We start from the raw sequence: 20,013 nt of genomic DNA on the forward strand, positions 1-20,013 counted from the left end.
AAATAAGAAGTCGAATAAGAAATAAGAACATGAAAAATCCTATACCTCATTACATAATAATATTTTCCTATACCACATTACATGAATAAAACCTCAAAATTGACGTCTAAGAGAATTTCTCTGTGACCAAAAGAGGAAATGGTAATAGAAAATGAGAGCAATAAGCAGCGCTATCTAGCTAAAAAAAAAATCAACATCATACAAGTTTCATCAAAATACTTTTTTTTAAAGTAGTCTTTCCGGTTTGCCTTAACCTTGATCAAGGATGATGGAGGTATTTCTCCAAGAAATAGACCCATCTGTGCCGCGTTTGTTCTTTAACTAACATAGTCCTTCCCAAATTTACTTCTTCAACCGCCCCTTTTCATGAAAAAATATAACTCAGGGCCCCCCTGCGGATTATTTATTTTCAAATTTTAATAGCAAATAAACAGAAAAGAGTAAAAAATAATAAATCTAACTTTTTCGTAAATCATACTAAAGAAAGGAAGAAATTAGAAAAGCTGATGCTATTACTACAACAATTTTTATTAAAAAGTATAACAAAGTGTCAAAATTATCTACAATGAGATTTGTTTTTCGACAAAATCTTTAAACTAGCTGTCGAGCTTAGAATAGAAAAGTAATGCAAAACAGTTCAAATATGCAAAATCGTCTCATTGAGGAAGATGAAACTTGTTTGCTGCTAATTTAGTTAGCCTTGGGGCAATAGTAGTCTTACCTATTCTGAAAAATCCTTTTTTTTTCCGTTTGAAAAACAGACAATAAAATATAATTACAAAAACAAACAAGAAGCATTTTCTCACCTCATCAGAAATTATTAGTCCATTATAAACATGAAAAAAAAATCTAAAATTTGTAATTTCATATGCTTAATAAGATTTATTATTTAAATCTGTATTGTTTAGGATAAAACTAATTTATTCATCTGGTTGCATATTATTTTTTTGGGTTAGAAAAGGTGTGAAAAATAGCAACAGACAAAAGTGCTATAATAAAGATATGATGGAAATTGTCAAACGAATTTAGGTTGAGTAACAGAGGAGTCTGAAGTTATTATTATCTCACCATTATTTACTTTTAAAAAACCAAAACATTTGTAAGGTTTCACCCTATGGGGTGAGTATTCGAATACTAGTGCTTTGAATTATTGTAGCGTGTCACTAGTATTCAACGTGGGAATAGATTCATTTTTCTATCTACTATGGCAACAGTTTATCTGTTTCCTAAGGCCTATTATAAGTCACAATCTCTCAAGACAAGGAATTTTATTTTAGAAGGAGTATGTTAAAACAGGTAAAGAAATATAAAGTGGAAAGGAGTTGAGCTGGAGAGTTCTTTCTGGTTGATGAAAAGTACTTGCTTGGGCGAAGAAGCATAAACCTGGAAATAAAAAACTTACGTTAAATCTTGTAAATACAAACGACAGGCTGTCCCTCGTATTAATTGAAAAGCTAGTATCCTAGAAAAAATGCTGATCCAAGAAGAAAGTAGATAAGCCAAACAAAAGTAGCAGGGTTGTTATATCTATATGTCGTCCAGAAATTGTGAATCAGAACTCCCCGAATATTGTTCTAATATTCGCTTTTAAGGGCCGTCATCTTCAGTCCCGTTTTGTAATAAATTAGAGATTTGAGTTTGACCGTATGTAAAGGTTATGTAACGGTTGAGGAAAACAAAATTGTAAAATAAAAGCAGATAAACAAGAATTTGAGGATGCCCGTTTTTTGTAATAAATTCGAGATTTGAGTTTGACTGTAAGTAATTTCGAGGAAAACAAAATTGGTAAATAAGAGCAGATAAACAAGAATTTGAGGATATCAGCCTGTCGTATAGCTATGTCGTAAATTGTATGCCATATTACTGAATATAATATAAGGCAATAAATAAATAATAGAAAGGGACTTCTCACACATTTCTTAAAATAAACTAATAGTTTTAAAGGAAAATGGAAAAATAAAAGAGGCTTAAACAATGAATAAAACGCATCATAATTATGATTTAAAAACTAGGCTTTTTTAACCTAAACTTTAATTTACGATTTTTTATGGGGTAGCCAAACTATTTTTACTATATTTTGATTAGCGTTTTTTGATAACCAAAAAACGCTAAAGTTTTTTAGTTCTTTGAAAAAGTCGTCTTGCTGCTCTAATTAAACGACCCCAGTATTTCAGGAGTCATTCTTAAAGAATTGCGAAAAAATTCAAACTTAAGGGTAAACAGAGGTTTTGAGGTGGCAACCTCCTTCGCATAGAGAAGAATTTCGATTTGTTTAATTTTTAATGTTACTTCTTACTGTCAGTTGAAATAAACTCATTTTTTTTACTATATTTTTGATCATTTTTAAAATATTTTCAGAAAATGTGACCCCATCTCCACGCAGGAACCCCCTTACCATGGAAGTATCCTCTAGATAATTCAATCCCAGTGAAAATTTACCCCGGACAGTTACTTTTAACCACTCTTGGCGTAAAATTGAGACGGAAAAGAGAAAGCAAGACCTATAAAAAGAATTTTGTATAAGAATTCTGGCAAATTCTCTTGACAAGTTCACTCCCTGGAAACTTACCTTCTTATGGCATATTCCCCTGCGGAAAAACCCCCAGCAGACAATTCGTCCCCTCTCCACCTGAAAATGTATGCATGTATCTTAATAACAAATACTATGCGCAAACAATAGGTAAATATTATGACTTAAATACTTTCCATGGGGCTGTACGGAGAAGTTCAAGTTATGCCCAAAGAATAAGCTATTAGGTCTTTCAACAACGATGAACAAAATGACTATCTCAAAATTTTTATAGGACGATTTTGGGAAAAAAGTAGCGGGGAGATGGGCTAGTCGCCCTTCAATTCATTTGCTCACTTGAAAAAGGTACTAGAACGTTTAACTTTCACTCGAATGAGCCCTTTCCCGATATTTTAGTACCACTGGGTGAATACGATTACCCCTGGGGAAAACAAACCAAAAAAAAAAAAAAACTAAACACACTTCCGTGATTTTCTTCTGCCAAAAATACAAAGTTCCAAATTTTTGAAAACAGGAGCTTGAAACCTATCCATTAAAGGTGTCTGATACGCTGAATCAGAGAGTGTGACTGTGTTGCGAGAGCAACACTTTGGTTCTGTCCCGGTTTTCTTTTTTTTTTCCTATGCCGCCGATCTCAACTTACTCTTGGAAACTGGTAAGAGTTTAACCTGTGCGGTTTTTACGGAAAGTGTGCACCTCGGGCGGGAATGATGAATATGACATTACATTTTGGGAAGCTCTGCAGAACTCTTGCCTGGGGCCAAAAGGGATGGTTTCTGCTTCTCCACCAGCCAGAGCTTATGGTGTGCGAAGTAAAGTGGAGTTATATAGTCTATGTCAGAGAGAAATATCTGCAGTTGTGCAATCAAGCTTTCGTTTCATCAAACCATGTTTCTGCTTTAGAGTGGAAAGCTCCATTCTAGCTGGCAAGCAGGCAGGCGCCAATTTCAAATTGAAGATTGACTAAAATCTGTAAGTGTTAAATATATGTGGCAGTTACCCGGCCACACAGCCAATATATCTTCTTTGAGTGATAAATAGAAAAATTTACAGAAGCTAAAATGGGGCATTTTCCCACGGGTCCGAAAGTGGTGCCATCAAATGTTTCTACCCATTTCTGGTCGTGATTTCAGCTGAGTTTATCATTCGGTTTTTTGGACTTGGGATTGGCGTAGAGAAATGTTATCAGAAAGGCACATTAGGCACATGTAAAGTTTATTAGGCACATTATGTGCCTAATAAACTTTAAAAGTTCTCTCATTGCTAAAGAAATTGGAGTTTATCATTATCTCCTTTCTAAGTTGAGAAAAGTTGAAAGTTAAGTCTAAGTTGAGTTGACGTTAGAAAGTTAGCCTACGGCAAAAAAAAATCAACTTTTGAACTAAGACAGATCGAATATTTTTTCGACGGCAATCGATAGCTTTTGATGAGCTGATCAAAGTATATGGCATTCATTTTTTGGTACAAAAATTCCTTCATGAGGTACACCAGTTTGAAAGTTTCAAGGGGTTGACAACTTCTGTAGTAAGGTACACACTGAAACAAAATCTAGACCGATACAAATTGTGAGACATATAGAGGACTCGTCACCAACAGGCGGCTGTTAGGTATTAATCACCTTCGGCAAAGAGGGGTTAGCAACTTTTGCTAGTTGGTGTATCTATTATTTGCTTCCAGTGTATTGGATGGTAAAACCAATTTGGTTCCAGTGGTAAGACATGTAGGTAATAATCTGCTGTTAGGCTACAGTCAACTTCAGCGATGAGGGGTTTGCAACTATACTAGCTGGTGTACCCATTTATTTGTTTCCGGTGAACTTGATGCCTATTATGGGAGAGGGACTTGTAAGTAAGAATCTGTTCACTTTGGGCTAGAAATTTGTGCAAATTGGTGCACATTGTATTCGATCTCTTTAATTCTGACAGAATTAAGTGTTTACGCAACGGGTACAAACAATAACATAAAATAATGATATAAATTCGTAATAATTAGTGTTATCTATGGTATTTTAATCCTGAAATTTACGGATAGCTTTATAATACCAAATAGATTATATAAGAAAATATTCCAAGTTTTCATCAGTCACGATGTCTACGATTGAAAAGGATAAAGTTCAACTGGCTGCAAAGTCAATTTAGTCCCTTTTTTCGATACTATTGTTGTTGTTTTTTCAACGCTGAGGAATAGCCTTTGATCATGTGATTACTGATCGATAGCGAAGAAACAAAATCAAAGTGTAGCTCTCACAACACTTAAGTCGGCAAAGCCGGACAAAGGTTGCTGCAACACTTCACGTTGCCCGGGCAACGTAGGTCTAGTTTTTATTAAGATCAATTGATTTTTAGGGACTGTTTCATTGTTTTTTCAACAATCAAGAAAATATTCTCAGGCTTGGAATCTTTGATGGATAAGACTAAATTTAATGAAATTTTTTATATTTGAAATCAGCATAAAAATTGTTTCTTTTGATATACATTTTTTGATCAAAATCCGTTTTTATATAACCGTTATTTAGAGTTTTGGTTACTATTCAGCCGATTCTATGATTTTTAAATGAAGTGTATTTTATGGTGGAAATAACAGTTTTTAGCAGTTCCTAGCCATTATGAGATGGCCTGAACCGTAATTTAAGGGCTTAGAAACCTATTTTTAAGTACGTTTTGTTTAGAATGTATTATATGGTAGAAATAAAACATTTAGCATTCATTAGTCATTACGAGACACCCTGACCCTCTAAATTAACCGCCGATAAAGTTATTTGTAAGTACCATTTGTTAAAAATGAATTGTATTTTATGTTAAAAATGAAGTTTTTTTTAGCAGTACTTGGCCATTATGAAATAACCAGAACCCTAGAATAATGGCAAATATACTTATTTGTAAATACTATTTGTTTAAGATGAAGTGTAATTTATGGTAGAAATTACGATTTTTAACTGTTCTTAGCTATTATGAGATAGCCAGGTCCCATAATTAAGGGCTTATAAACCTATTTGTATATTTGATTCATTCAGAAGAAAGTATATTTTATGAAAGAAATAAAAAAAATTAGATATCCTTGGCTATTACTATATAGAAAGACCCTTAAATTACGGGTCTATAAACTTATTTGTAAGTACAATTGTATAATTGAAGTATTTTTTCTGGTAGAAATAACAATTTTTTTAGCAGTCCTTAGCTAATACGAGATAGCCAGGCCCATTAATTAAAGGCCTATAAACTTATTTGTAAGTATGATTTATTTACAGTAAAGTATATTTAAGGTAAAAAATAAAGATTTTTAGCCGTCCTTAGCCATTAAGAAATAGCCAAGTCCATAATTTAAGGGCCAATAAACTTATTTCTAAGTACAATTCAGTTTTTGGGCCTTTCAACTAGGATGAAGAAAATGGCTATCTCAAAAAAATTATCGCAGCATTTTGGAAAATAAAATTTGGCAGGGAGGTTGCATAATTGCCCAATAATTTTATTGGTCAATTAAAAAGGGTAGTAAAACTTTTCGGTTTTCTTGAAAAAGATTTTCTTGTCATACATTTGCGGTGGCCATCTTATTACCCCGTATTATATTCTGCTGCCTATCTGATTTGAAAGTCGTGACCAATCGTAGTAGTTGCGATAATATATCTTACACAATTGATTTTAAGCGTTGATTGGGTTAGTTTTCGATGCTTGGTTCTTTTTCAAAGTCAAACATGGACCTCATGGTTACCTCAACAACACCACCTGATACTGAAAAAGTGCCAAATCATGGACAGTGCAATAGATTTTATAGATATCTATAACAATCTTAAAGGATTGATTTACCTGTACTGCTTTCTGGAACTGTAGTAATAAAGAACAGTCTTCAAATTAAAAACTTCGGTTTGAGGAAAACAAACTCGATTCTACATTTTGAGTAGTAGGTGGGGATGAGTAAAAGAAGGTAGAGATAGGAAAGAGGTCCGAGTAGAATCATTCTTTAAATAATTTCATCTTGTGACTGACAAACGAAGCAACAACATGATTTAAGTTAAAGTGGAGGAAATTAGCTCAGTATATGAAGTTATCTTTCTTAGGCCACTTTTTTAAGAAACCTGACTAAAAGCTTGCACACAGACGCAAATCGTCAATCAGATTGTTCTTGTTATAATTTGTAGGCATATACACGTTAATTACTGCATGAGCTTCAACCTTTGCTGAATCAACCTTTTAATCAGGGTTCCTTAAGTAATTACAAATACAAACAAAAAGTTTTTTTAACTGCAAGTAAGGAGCGACATTAAAACTTAAAATGAACAGAAATTATTCCGTATATTAAAAGGGTGGTTCCTTCCTCAACACTCCGCTCTTTACGCTAAAGTTTGACTCTTTGTTACAACTCTACTTTTTAAAACAATAATAAATACATAAATGATGAAACCTAAATATTTTAAATCAGCAAAATCAGTATATTTTAAAATTTTCAATTTATTTTCTTGACTCAGGATGCAATTTCTTGGTTGAGTAGACTTCACGAAGAGCAGAAGAGCTAGGATGAGCAGTAAATTCGCTTAGCAAAGGATGAGCAAAAATATAATTAGTTCAAAAATGTTAAGGGCTGGATTTCTTTTAAAATGTGAAAAAGAAGAAGAAAAAAGGCACAAACAAGAATTTTACAGAGAATGAAACGAATTTAAGGCTGAAAGCCCTTGATTTTTATTTTAACTTTAACATTACAAGAAGCCTGGTCTGTTGCAACACCTTTCTCTGTGAAAATTAAGGCTATCACACAAAAAGACGGCAACAGTGTACAGGCTTACACAGTTTGTTTTTTACTGCAAAATTTACTGCTCAGCTACTGCTTGGCCTAGAAAAGAAAAAGGACGTTAATCGATTAGAGATAAAAGACATGTAAAGAAGTGATAAAATAAATAAATAAACAAAGACCAGATCATTACTTTAAAGGAGCAATTAGAATGGGTCATCGGGTTAAGATCATAATTCTGACCCGGGTGCAAGGAAGACTACAACCGCCACTAATCATTTTTAGGCAATCTTTTCAATTAACCTATTATTATGCTAAAAAAACTGTCATTGTACTTTCTCCTTCTTAATTAAGCAGAATAGATAGCCTAGATTTTATTTACCCCTTGCTGGTGAATCAATCACCTATACTCATCTCTATTTTCCACTGAACCATGGCAAACTTTTTGAGCGGTTTTAAAGTTTCCCTCCTTCAGTGATACAAAATAGTTGGTCATTATTTTAGAGAATTATAGAAAATAAAACTTGAAGAAGAGGACTAGAAATGGTTGATTCTCCGGATGTCAGTTTTTGCATGGCGAATTGAAAGTTGAATACGTTGATAAGTGGGCTCTAGAATAGTAAAGCAAGGAACTTATTTTGATATTTTTTATACTTCAAATAAAACTACCATGGCTGTGGAATCGGTAAATTATGAATATAGGTTCCAATTTTATTGAGTTTTCAATTGTTATTTTTAAAAGACAGACTCTGACTTTCAACCCTGAATATTTTTGGGACAAAAATCATATCTAACTTGTAAAAAAAATTTGTAGCACAGAATATTTCAATACAATTTTTTCTTTTACAATTCTATGTAATGTTAGAGATAAGATATGAGGGTAAAACTGTGAATACAAGTTCAAAGTTTCTGAATGTCAAAGTCGAACACCAGCTTCAGCCAACTTACCCTTTGGGTGAGCCATTTCTCCATAAGGTACGAAATATCAAATTTTATAAGCATTTGATTCAATTTCCTTCAACACGGGGATTCCCAGCGGCAATAAGTGAGCAAAGGAATGTCAGGTCGTCTTAATGGAGGTTGGGTTAATAAACACTCTAAACGATCACAAATAAAGTGCCAAACTTACAGTAATCACTAGACGATTCTCGGCGATTACCTCCCCCCTCCGCCGCGGAAAATTGACTTTTCTAAATTTGAGAATTCTATTTGATTTTTTTTTTTTTTTTTTTTTTTTTTTTTTTTTTTTTTTTCGTTGATAAGTCTTAAGGAAAGAAATAAAGAGGAATTAAAAGAACACATCATAATTATGTTAAAAACTTAAATGAACAAAATAAAATATGTTAAAAAGAAAACAATCAAAAATGGGGTTTTTAAAGACCCAATGAAAATACTGAAGAAAACACAGAAAGCTAATATTTCTAGAGATCAACCGCCTCTCTATTCTTCAGCACAAACAAAATAATATGATAAAGGAAAACACAAAAACCAAAAAAAAAAAACGCGGAAATTACAAGAAAACCATTGAAAAAGAGTCTAAAAGAGGTGCACATGAAATGCAATGGTTAAAATCAGAAATCAGGTGACCTAGTTCTCAAATTTATTCAATTGCTGATTCGTTTGTTTGAGTGAATTAATTTTAGGATTTTGTGCAAATCGCATATATTGGCGAATCATTCACTTTATTGTTGCTAAGTATTAGATTTCGATTCTTATAATTTTAGGTCTTTTATTTAATTTTTTGGCGGTTTTCTTCATTAGTTTTGTGGTACTTTCCGCGTTAGTTTTTTTGTTTTGCTTTTTCCTTGATCATATTATTTTGTTCCCACTGAAAAAAGAAGCGGTCGTTCTCTTGAAACGTTCGCTTTCAGTGTTTTCTTCAGAATTTTCATTTGGCCGGTTAAAAACCCCATTTTTGATCGTTTTCTTTGTTTACGTTAAGGCAGGTCGATCTGGTTTAAGAAATTAACAACAACATATGGGCGAAAATTCATCAAACTTAACCTAAAAACATATGACCACAAAAATTTTAGGAAAGTTCATCTCTTTTGAAAGCAAAGTTGGCTATGGGAACCTACAAATTCTTATTGTTTAAGTTTTTGCAGACAAAACGTTTTCAAATTTTACAAGCTAGTTTTTCTAATCTTCCAAGTGTAAAACTACCACAAATCACCATTAATAAATGAATGAAACCCAAAAGATCCAAAAATTACATTAGATATATTACTCAAAGTCAAGACGAGCAAATATTAAAAGGAATAGGGCTGATAATGTCCGCCGTTCTTACTAGACAAATGACCCAGATCTACAACCAGTTAGATGTCTTTATGAATCGTGAAAATTCCAATATGCCCTCCCTGGCCCCTAATGTAGATGACCTTGAAAAGCCATCCTATGCAGTTATAGTGAAAAGCCTCCTCATAACCTAGACAAGCCCGGTCTTAGAAAGGAATTTTTTGAAGAAGGTGCGTAGGAATACTTGTGATAAAATTGTCGAGCTAAAGCCGAATGAAGTAAACTGGCATGTCCTCACTGCTTTAAAAGCTGATGCAGTAGTTGTGGTATGGGCACTCGCGAGCAGTAGCCTGAACGTCGAGGCCAAGACTAAAAGTAGTGCCTACTTAGTAATCATCAGAGGTATCCCGGTTGACTTTTGAGAAGATGATAAACTATCGCTAAGTTCAAAATGCATTATTACCGAGCAAATTGGTCACTCCTGTTTGTTCTAGTTACAGTTCGAGTCAAAAGTGATCTAATGAATATGGTTGTACATCCACAAGCGGTTGCTTTCGAGAAAATCCGGCTTTCAGAATTTTTGTTTCTTCCTCCAAGATGTTACAAATGTCAAGCCTATTAGCATATTTTTGGCACGTGCAAGCTATCTTGTTTTTGTTAAATTTGCAGCGAACGAGGACACTCTACTTCTAAAGATGATCTCTGTTCTAGACCGACAAAATGTGCACTATGTAAGTCTACTGATCATCCCTGCTATGGCTACAAGTGTCCCATAGCTAAATCTCTGCTAAAACAGATTTCGAAATAATGCTGCGACCAACTTCGATTCTATCATGGAAAATTAAATAAAAAAAAAAAAAGTATTTTATTACTGCGAGTAAGGAGCGACATGAAAACTTAAAACGAAAAGAAATTATTCCGTAAGCAAGAGGGCTGTCCCCTCTTGCACACCTCACTCTTTACGCTAGTGTTGGACTCTTTCTCACAACTCTACTTTTTAAAACAAAAAAAACTTTAGCGTAAAAAGCGAGGTGTTGAGGAGGGGATAGCCTGTTTCATATACAATATAATTTCTGTTCGTTTTAAGATTTAATGTCGCTCCTTATTTGCAGTTGAAAAAACTTACTTATTTTTTATATATTCAAATTCTGAACATTTTTGAATTGATGTAAGTTTCAATTTTTACTCACCATACATGAAGAATTTTGTCCGAATTCTTTAAGAATGACCCTGAATAAAAAAAGCCGTAGAATAAATAGTTGAAATTACTGCAAATACTTTATCGTAGAGAGCTAGGTATTAAGGAGGAGACTATCCCCCTTCTATAAGTAATAATTTCTGTTCGTTTTCAGTTTTAATGCTGCTTCTTACTTCCAGTTGAAAATACTTTTTATTATTTATTTTCTCATTGTTTTTATAAGTAATACTAGAAAATTCTCTCCCCTTATGATAAATTCCTTCATGGAAAAATCCTCCCACGTAACCTTTATCCCCCAGACCTACTCCCACCCAAAAACACGAAAAAGTCCCCCTGAACACGTCTGTACACTTCCCCATAACCATTACTATATGTAGACAATGGTCCAAGTTAGGGACTTGCAGCTCCTTCCCGGGGTTGTGGGGGATTAAGTCGTCCTCAAAGACATAGATATTACGTATTTTTACTATGCTGAACAAAATGGCTATTTCCAAATTTTGAGCCGGTGACTTTGGGATATCCTTCTAAATGTCAAATTTTATTGAGATCTGATCATCCGATTTTCTAATTTTCCAGAATTAACCCCCCCCCCACCCAACTACCTCAAAGAGAGCGGATCTGTTCCGGTTATGTCAATCATGTATCTAGGACTTGTGCTTATTTTTCCCACGAAGTATCATCCCGATCCCTCCACTCTTAGTATTTTCCGAGATTTTAGGTTTCCCCCTCCTAACTCCCCCCCCCCAATGGGACCAGAACTAGTCGGGATTTATAATAGCAGCTCTGAGACACGATATCCTTATAAACATCAAATTTCATTAAGATCTGATCAACCGTTCGTAAGTTAAAAATGCTTCATTTTTTTCTATTTTTTGCGAATTAACTGGCCCCCCAATCCCCCCCCCCAGATGGTCAAATCGGGAAAACGACTAATTTTAATTTAATCTAGCCCAGTCCTTGATAAGCCTGCCAAATTTCATCGTCCTAGCTTACCTGGAAGTGCCTAAAGTAGCAAAACCGGGACCGACAGACAGACAGACCGACTGAATTTGCGATTGCTATATGCAATTTGGTTAATACCAAGTGCCATAAAAACAAATAAACATGCATCCGTGATCTGTCTTCTGGCATAAAAAAATTCCACATTTTTGTAGAAAGGAGCTTGGAACTTCTAGAGTAGGGTTCTCTGATATACTGAATCTGATGGTGTGATTTACGTGAAGATTCTATGACTTTTAGGGGGTATTTTCCTTTATTTTCTAATATAGGGCAAATTTTCTTGGCTTGAAACTTTTGATGAGTAAGACTAAACTAGATAAAACTTATACAGATTTAAAATCAGCATAAAAATACAATTCTTTTGATCTAACTATTGGTATCAAAATTCTGTTTTTTGTAGGGTTTTGGTTAATATTGAGGTAACTCCTTATTACAATTTGTTACCACGAACTGTTTGATGTAAATGGAAAAGTTTCTGATAAAATTCCTGTTTTGACCAAGTTGCTCAAGGAATATGATATTATTTGCCTCCAAGAACATTTTTCGTCAGCAGACAAAAGGGAATTGATCAAAATCTCGTCGGATAGCTCTGTGTTTTTCTCTGCGGCAAAAATAATGGCAGCGTGTGGACGCCCCTTCGGCAGTCTCGCAATTTTGACTCGTTTACCATGTAAATTGATCAGAAGAGGTGATCATATTCTTGCATTACCATATCTGAATATGTCAATAATGACTGTTCATCTACCAACAAATTACTGCAACGAGAAATCCGACGCAAAGTTTATGAGGGCTTGCAAGAAAGTGTGTAAGCTGATCAAGAAAAACACAGAATCCGCAGTCACTTATTCAATATTAACAGGTAACTGACAAAAGGCTCCCCAGAAGCCAGCTCCTTTGGAGCTCCATTCCCCCTTCGTATTATTTAGTTGATATTCCCCCAGCTCTTCCACTTTGAACCTCAATCATGTTATCTTTTCACTTACCATTAAACAAGCCGCTGTACTTCGTGAAGGCTACTATTCTGGCCACTTACCTATTTGTCTGACAATTGAGTGCAAAGTCGAAACCCACAAGAGGAAAAGTGGTTTTATGTTCAAGACGGGATTCACATTGATTGTCAGCTATTCATGTAAGTGTGACTCGTTACTCAACAAAGTTAAAATTTCTTCTCACCGACTTAAGTTAAGAATACAGGTCTTATATTTGTGAGTGCGAGATCGAAATACAGCTTTCGATCTTTAATTTTACTCTTCTTGCAAAAGCAGTTAATTTATTTTGGGATAAAAAATTATTTTGAAATAGGGAATTAAAAAAAAAAAATTCGGAAAAGGAGTTTTCTAAAGAAAAGTAAAGGCCATATTAAACTTAAGATCAGATGAAATAGAAATCTACAATAACTCAAACTCAAAACGACAAAAATTACTATTAAAGAATCAATGAAACCCAAGACCAACAGAAATTAAATCATAGCAAACAATCATACAAAAGGTAATAATATAAGTTAGTGAATAAATTTTAAAACGAGAGAAACTTAAATTGAATATGCAAAGCAAGCTTGAAAAGAACAAAAATCTCTACAAACAAAAGTTTTCTTTTTGCCTCCTTCTCTCACTGTAAAAGTCTAAAACCTACTGCGTCTTCGGCGAATAAACTTTTAATGTTAATTTAAATAACGATTAGCATTCCTGAGTCAGCGTTAACGGCAAGTTTTTCTAACGAGATAGTTTTTTTTTTAATGCATCTCTAAGATTTTGGCCACTATGGGGTTTCTCTGTACTAGGTTGCATCAATTGTTGCCACCATTATCTTCAAGTGAGTTCGGACTCAGAGCATGCTAGTGAACCAAATTTCAAATTATTCAAAGAATACCGCAAGAAAATTTGAATTCTAGAAAAATGGTTGGACAAATGGGATCAAAGCACAATCGAAAAATTAAAAACTAAAAGAAAATATACCCTTCTGACGGGAATGCAGCACCCGTAATCCTTTACTATTTATGCTGAATGTAGTGGCGTTTTAAAGAACAGTGATAAGCACTTCTGGGCATAAAATTTTCACCTAAATAATTACGAGCATGAATGGACTCACTTAGACGCATTAATATGCAACTCGCGGTAGAGCTGAAATCAGCGAAGCTTTTGAATCACAGGCCAAAAATTTGAATAAAATTACAGATTGTTTGGGAAACGCGATCCTTCCTATGGTGGGTTCGTTTTGGCAATGAAGTACCTGTTAACTTACATTTGAATTCTCTTTTCAATGAATCAGAAAGAAAATTGGTCTAGAAATTGACTTCCTCCCTTTTCCCTGTCCATAAAAGTAAACACAAGAATATTATTTTTCATTTTTCACTCAATATTAGTCCAAACTTAGACGGAGGTCACTCAGCCTTGATATATTACTGATTTGACGAGAGTTGGGCTGAATGTGGTCGATTTGAATGGGGGTTGACTCAGACAGGTTTGGCTTAAATGGTAGTTGAGCTGAATGAAGATTTAGTAAAGTGAGAGATGAATTGTGCAGAAGGTGAGTAGAATGGGGGTTGAGTTACACAAGGATTTAATTATGTGGAGTTTGAGCTGATTTAGGATTGAGCTGAATTTGGTAGAGTTACACAGACGTAGAGTTGAGTGAGTGTTGAGTTCCTCAAGGATTTAGTTTTACCGCGTTCAGTTACATGAGGGCTCAATTAAACGGAAGTTGAGTTGCACAAGAGTTCAGCTGCGTGAAAGTCCATTTAAACGAAGGGTTGAGCTTGAAGAGGGTTTAGCTAAGGAGAGGTTCAGTTGCACGAGGATTCAATTGTATAGGGGCTCGGTTGCGTGAATGTGAAAAAATACAGGGGTTCATTTGCTCCTGCGGTCAGATGGCCGAGGGTTCAGTTGCAGTTGCAGTGGAACCTGTAAAGTATTGTTTTCAGAAAATATTTTCTATTAATATAAAACAAAATTAAAGGATAAGTAAAAAATAAACCCCATGTAAATGGCCGTTTAAGCCTTCTTCAGGTGAATACACGATGAATTTTGAAAAAATAAATTAAGAAGAAGAGGCGCTCCTAACGAACTGTTGAAATTTCGCACTAACGGATGGTTTTTCATTGTTTTTTTAATTTATCAAATTGTTGGGCATTCGTAAATTGAGATTCAAATATCTAATTTTACGATTAAGTCTGTAATATCCTTCTGCAAATTTTGTAAAATCTGAATTTTGTAAATGTTCGTTAAGTTTTGCAAGATCTTGAAAATCTAAGGGAAAGGTATATTCGTCTATAAACGACCCAAACCAGAACCGATTTATCAAAAATTTCGTGGTAACGAACTGTAGTAAGGAGCGACACGGCTCAATAGTAACCGAAACTCTAAAAAAAGAATTTTTATAACAATAGTTACATCAAAAGTAAGAGAACCTACAGTACAAGTTTTAGGTTCCTATCAACAAAAATGTAAAATTTTGCATTTTTTCCCACAAGACAGATCACGGATGCGTGTTTAATTGTTTAGCTTTTTTTCCCGGGGTGACCGTATCTACCCAGTGGTCCTAGAATGTCATGAGAGGAATCATTCTAACGAAAATTAAAAGTTCTAGTGCCCCTTTTAAGTGACCAAAAAATTGGAGGGCACCTAGGCCCCCTCCCACGATCATTTCCCCCCAAAGTACCCGGATCAAAATTCAGATATAGCCATTTTATTCAGCATAACAAAAACTTAATTTGTCTTTTACAATTTTAAACTAAATTAAAAATTAGTTAATTAGTAAGTCGTCTTTGGGGACGACTTACTCCCCCGTAGTCCCCGTGGGAGGGGTTGCAAGTTACAAACTTTGACCAGTGTTTACATATAGTAATGGTTATTGGGAAGTGTACAGACGCTTTCAGGGGGAACTTTCCATGGAAGAATTTGTCATGGGGGAAGAAACTTTCGATTTTATTTCGAAAGAAATTTTATTAATTTCAACTATTTATTCTACAGCCTTTGTTAGTCAGAGGTCATTCTTGAGGAATTGGGACAAAATTTAAGCTTTAGTGTAAAGAGCAAGGTACTGACGAGGGGGTGAATTCCCTCATATACGTAATATAAACATACAAATTTAGAAGTTTGTTACATAAGTTAATTCGTAGGTTACTTATATTTTTACTAATAAAAACGTTCGTAAAAAATCAAAAGTTCTAGTTGCATTTTTAAATAATCAAAAAATTGGAGGGTAACTAGGCCTACTCCCCGCTCTTTTTTTCTCAAAATTGTCTTTTCAAAACTATGAGAAAGCCATTTAGCCATAAAAATAAATTAATATGCAAATTTTGTTTTAATTATTCATGTGCTGAGAGCTAAAATCAAAACATGCACTAATTCAAAAACATTCAGAAATTCAATAAAAAATCAAATTTTTTTAACTGAAAATAAGGAGCAATATTAAAAATTAAAACGAACAGAAATTACTCCGTATATGAAAGGGGCTGTCCCCTACTCAACACCCCCCTCTTTACGCTAAAGTATTTTACTGTTTAAAAACGTAGAGTTGAGAGAAAGAGTCAAACTTTACCTTTGATATATACTACCTGACAATTTACTACGTTGACAACATGACATATGCTAACAACTAAGCTGATTAGAATTTCAATTGTTTGGTTAGATTTGGTTAGTTAGAATTAGTTGGCTTATTAAAATTTGGTTAGAAATTCTTTGCTTAATTACAAACCACATGAATGTTCCCTATCTAACGGATACCTAGTCAATTACTCCTGGTACTTTATTTACCAAGTCAATAAAGTTGAATCTGGAAATTTCCTAGAGAGAGAGAGTAAATAGTACCTGGAAAAAGCTAAAAGGAACTTCAATCTTTATGTCTCTAGGTGGACCCTGCACAGTTCCAGGGGATCCACATTTCAAAATGTTGGAAACTGTTAAAGTGACCATCTTTATCCTGTCAGCTGTTTGAATATTCGAAGGAACATTTCTTGTCCCAAGCTGACCTCTAAGGACTCCACCACCTAAAATGAAAGTCATGAATACTTTTTTTTTTTAATTTTACATTCTAGGCAGCTGTAAAGGATCCATACACCTAATCTTCTTATTAATATATTGCATTTGTTTTTTGAAAGTTAAACAACTATAAAAGAACACTATCTGATAAGATTGAGAAAACTATTTTGGAAATTACAATGTTTTATATTCTACCCAGAGACTAGACTACTTAGACTAAACTCAGACCTTAACTGATTCTGCCATGATTGTTTAGGCTATAATTTCCTTATTTTTCTTCAAGTTTTTAGCAAGGCGGTGTTATTGCATGTGAACTTGAAAGAAAAAAAACTGGAAATTAGATTCAAGACCAACTCATCTATAAGGGAAGACGACATGAGGGACTTGTCCGAGAAATACTTTAGGACTGTTTCAGAAAACAAAAAATGACTCCAATAGTAAAACACCTTCTTAATGCCTTCATATGATAGGATACTTATTAATACTAAAAGCTTTCACAGGTCATAGTTAATACAGAAATATAACACTCTATTGATGATAAACAAATGCAAAACCTAATCCAGATTGAAGCATAAATAAATTACAGGAAATGGTCCTTATATATCATAATTGTACCCAACTAACTGTTCCCATCATACTTCCGTCCAAAAACACCTTAATAACATTCGAATCCTCCTATACACTGTATCTATCCAATGAAGATAGTTGACCTATCTTCACTCTTGAAGATATCATGACAGGGGAGTTAAAGGTCTAAATCACGGTTAAAGCTTTGATTTGACACCTATTCTTAAAGAGATTGTTTCCAAAATCAGCAAAACGTCATTCAGATCTTAAAATAAAAAGAAAGAGTAGCTTTGATTAGCCAATCTATGACTCAAAGGAATTCCCTGGCCCATGATTAGTCCAATGAACCCTTTGGGAAAATTAGCAGTATAAAAATAAGCCCCATTTTCGGTTTGAATATCCCCCTCCCGTGCTCTGTGAAAAATGTTCCAATTCCTAAGGACCAGGTCAATGGGGACATATTATATGGTGTATGGTTCCGAAATGCTGACAAAAAACTCTTCGTTTTTTAAAGTAGTTTTGCATGGTTTTGTAGAACTTTTGTATACCGTTTCGTATTAGATACTTTTAGAAGCATTTGATGTTATATTTTATAGCTTATAACAGCTGAAATTACCACTGATGATCTTTTAATATCTTTTAATTTACAAAGTAGAATAACTGTGTTAGAAACGACTGACATTTTTTCAACTCAGTTTTCAATTTCATAAAAATCTTAATATAAAGCAGGTATTCAATACTAACGTTATACAAGTGTCACTATTAATTAGTGACTGAATCACACCAGGAAAAAACTATTTCAAAATTTTGAATCAAATCCTACGGCAACTTCATTTCAATTTTCTCTTAAATACAGACGTACATATTTCAAATCCTTAGAGACGAAGGAGGTGTTTCCAGAGAGGTTTTCCTGAACGAGGGAAGACTAAATAGTATATATATATATATATATATATATATATATATATATATATATATATATATATATCTATATATATATATATATATATATATATATATATATATATATATATATACTGACATTTATTCCTTAAAGTGCAACATTTAAAATCTATTTTGATTTTAGTGAAATGCCAATTCTATTCTTGAGAAGGCATGATGGCTGTCGACCCTACTAGTATTAAATTGTGTTGGGAGAGCAACACTTTGATTTTGTCCCGTTTTTTTTTTTCTATGTAACCGATCTCAACTTATTCCTGGAAACTGGTAAGTTTCCTGGAAACTGGTTATGGAAAGTGTGGACCTCAGGCCGAATTAATGAATATGACATTACATTTTGGAAAGCTCCACAGAACTCTTGCCTGGGGCCAAAAAGGATGGTTTTTGTTTGTCCACGAGCCAGAGCCTATGGTGTACAAAGTGAAGTGGAGTTATATACCCTATGTCAGAGAGGAGTATCTGAAGTTGTGCAGCCAAGCTTTCGTTTCATCAAAACATATTTCTGCTTTCGAGTGGAAAGCTCCGTTCTAGCAGGCAAGCAGGCAGGCACCATGTTCAAATTGAAGATGGACTAAAATCTATAAGTGTTAAATATATGCGGCAGTTACCCGGCCCCACAGCCAATACATCTTCTTTGAGTGATAAATAGAAAAATTTACATAAGTAGAAATGTGGCATTTTCCCATGGGCCCGAAAGTGCTGCCATCTATTGTTTCTATCCATTTCTGATTTCAGCTGAGTATCACTCGGTTTTTCGAACTTGGGATTGTGGTAGAGAAATGGTATCAGATGTGCCTAATATACTTTGAAAGTTCTCTCATTGCTAAAGAAATGGGAGCTTATCCTTTGCTCCTTTCTCAGTTGCGACGTTAGAAAGTTGGCCCACGGCAAAAAAAAATAATCAACTTTTGAACTAAGACAGATAGAATTTTTTATCGACGGCAATTGATACCTCTTGATGAGCTGATCAAAGTATATAACATCCATTTTTTGGTACAAAAATTCCTTCATGAGATATACCACTTTTAAAGTTTCAAAGGGTTGACAACTTCAGTAGTAAGGTACACACTGAAAAGAAATCTAGGCCGACACAAATTGTGAGACAAATAGACGACTTGTAAGCAACAGTTGGCTGTTAGATAATAATCTCCTTAGGCAATGACGGGTTAGAAACTTTTGCTAGTTGGTGTATCTATTATTTGTTTCCAGTGTATTTGATGGTAAAACTAATTTGGTTCCAGAGGTAAGATATGTAGGGGACTTGTAAGTAATAATCTGCTGTTAGGCTACAATCAACTTCAGCGATGAGGGGTTTGCAACTATGCTAGTTGGTATACCCATTTATTTGTTTCCGGCGAACTTGATGCCTATCACGGGACAGGGACTTATAAGTAAGAATCGGTTCACTTTGGGCGAGAAACGGCCGTTAACTCATAATCATCTTCGGCAATGAGGGGTTCGCCACTTTTGCTAGTTGGTGTACCTATTATTTGTTTCCGGTGTATTTGATGGTTAAACCAATTTGGTTCCAGTGTAATAAATGTAAGTAATAATCGGCTGTTGGTTTCGTAATAATTAATAGAATGTCATCTAAGTATTTTGATAGTGAAAAATTAGAGATAGCTTTATAATACCAATTAGATTATATACGATATTGTTCCAAGTTTTCATCCGTCACGATGTCTAAGATTGAAAAGGATAAAGCTCAACTGGCTGCAAAATCAATTTAGTCCCTTCTTTCGATACTATTTTGCTGTTGTTTTTTCAACGCTGAGGAATAGCCTTTGATCATGTGATTACTGATCGATAGCGAAGAAACAAAA

At 34.2% G+C, this 20,013-nt stretch overlaps 1 long non-coding RNA gene across 1 annotated transcript in view; it reads right to left on the minus strand.

Annotated features, from left to right (window-relative positions):
* Nucleotides 1-1,251: 1,251 nt before the first annotated feature.
* Nucleotides 1,252-20,013, minus strand: part of LOC136025939 (uncharacterized) — a 44,990-nt gene continuing 26,228 nt past the window's right edge. The window contains exon 2 of the long non-coding RNA XR_010617178.1: nucleotides 1,252-3,150. This is a non-coding gene — a long non-coding RNA (uncharacterized LOC136025939). The remainder of the gene's footprint in view (nucleotides 3,151-20,013) is intronic.

This window comes from Artemia franciscana, chromosome 4 (genome assembly GCF_032884065.1).
Source record: "Artemia franciscana chromosome 4, ASM3288406v1, whole genome shotgun sequence".
NCBI lineage: Eukaryota > Metazoa > Arthropoda > Branchiopoda > Anostraca > Artemiidae > Artemia > Artemia franciscana.